Consider the following 1,888-nt stretch of genomic DNA (forward strand, 5'->3'; position numbering starts at 1 on the left):
GTTGCATCAATTCATGGATGATCATATATATCTTTATGGAGTTGATGCAAGAGTTCACTCTTTAGGGATATTTCCTGAGAATGTGTAAGTGGTTGTAATAAAATTGATGTAAACAATACATGCAAGCTACAAGGTATTACTACAAGGTTTTATAAGTTTTGCATTGGGACTTATATTTACCTTTGGCATTATTTTCAAAGCGCAAGAGAATGACTAAAGAAGAGAAGATGACTAAAGGAAGAATGATGGAGTTGCTACTAAAGAATGAAGTATACCCTAAGGGGGAGAAATTGAGAAAATTAGAAGATGAATTTGTTGAAGATACAAACTAAGTGAACCTAATGTTGAAATATGTTGCAGAGAATTGGAATAAAGTTAGAGAGATGAAAATTTGCATTGTTGTCAATGCATACATTTGATTATCCTATGTGTAATGTTTTGTAATGTAAAATCTTAGTTTTATGTGTTACCATCAATGTCAAAAGGGGAGATTAGTAGCTCCAAATAATAATATAATTGAGAATTTTATTATTCTATGTAAAAGAGTCATATTAGTTGTTATTTTCTCATTGATTTCAAGCCTTAGTTGGTTAGACATTCTACTAATTCAGTAGAGTACTATATTATTTTATTAATGAAGAGGATTTGATAGATGAAAAGGATTTGAAGAAATATGATGATGGTAGATTGATAAGTATTGGTATTCAATGTGTACTTAAATGAATTAGACTATGATAATATAATTTTTGTTTGATTTTTTTTCTATCATGGTATGTTGTGATTAAGTTCATAATTGGTGAGCCAGTGAAATAAGAACTATAGTATTAACCGAGTAATTACAATTGTCACCAAGCATTTGGAAAAGAAAAGTTAAAGTTTAGTATTAACCAAGTAATTCTAATGTTAATTGAGTGGTGTGTTTCCGCAGTGAAGTTGTAATGTTCACCGAGTGAATAATAAATGAAAAGGCTTTTTTGAGGCCGAAAAATGATGAAAATTGGGAATGTTTGAGAAGCATAAAAGATAAGGATGAATTCTGTTATGATATCAATGGATAGCATAATTCAAATATGATCGTATGCAATTTTCTATTTTTAGAATGAGAAAAAACTTTGAGGTGAAGTACTATTGACCAAATGACTAGATGCAATGAATTTGAGATCTACACTTGTCAATAAGAAGCAAAATATGGAAGGAAGAAGTTAACTATTTAAGGAGATGATTGAGACCATTTTTGGTTGTTGAATCTTGATGATGAATTGAAAATTATTGGAGGAAGAAGAACAAGGTGAACCAAGAAGAATAGAGGAAGAAATATCAAGTGGAGGAAGTGCAAGGTGAAAGAGAAAGAGTGTGAATTAGCCAAAAAGAGATCTAAAAGAAGAAGACAGAGCATAAAAGAGATTTGAAGAAGCAAGGTATTGCTAAACCTAACAGGCCATTTGATTGTTACTTTCTTAATCTTTTAGTCCACTTTACTAGGAGTGTTAAATGAAGGAAAGGTCAAATTGATAAGAAGTGTTTATAATATATTCTTCTTCCTCTAAAATATTGCTAGGATATGTGTTAGGAGAAGAAGAAATATCAAGCTTGTTATGGTGAAGATAAAAGGCATCAATCATTAGGTGAGCTTTTTCATAAGGAATAGAATAATCAACATCCTTGTCTATAGGTTCATCCAAATAGTGATAATATCAATAAAGGGGACGTCTCTGTCAATAAATTACACAATAGAAGAATAAGAATCATGAGTTAACTAAAGGTCCAAAAAGGTGGGAGAATGAAAAGAAGATATAGGAGCATCCTCAACCAATGTGTCCCCATAGTCAAGGCATAAAAGAGGAGAAGGGAAAATATCAATCTGTCGCTCATCTCCATAAAAAGGAAG

This window comes from Cupressus sempervirens, chromosome 10 (genome assembly GCF_028749045.1).
Source record: "Cupressus sempervirens isolate cs-2001-9-10 chromosome 10, ASM2874904v1, whole genome shotgun sequence".
NCBI lineage: Eukaryota > Viridiplantae > Streptophyta > Pinopsida > Cupressales > Cupressaceae > Cupressus > Cupressus sempervirens.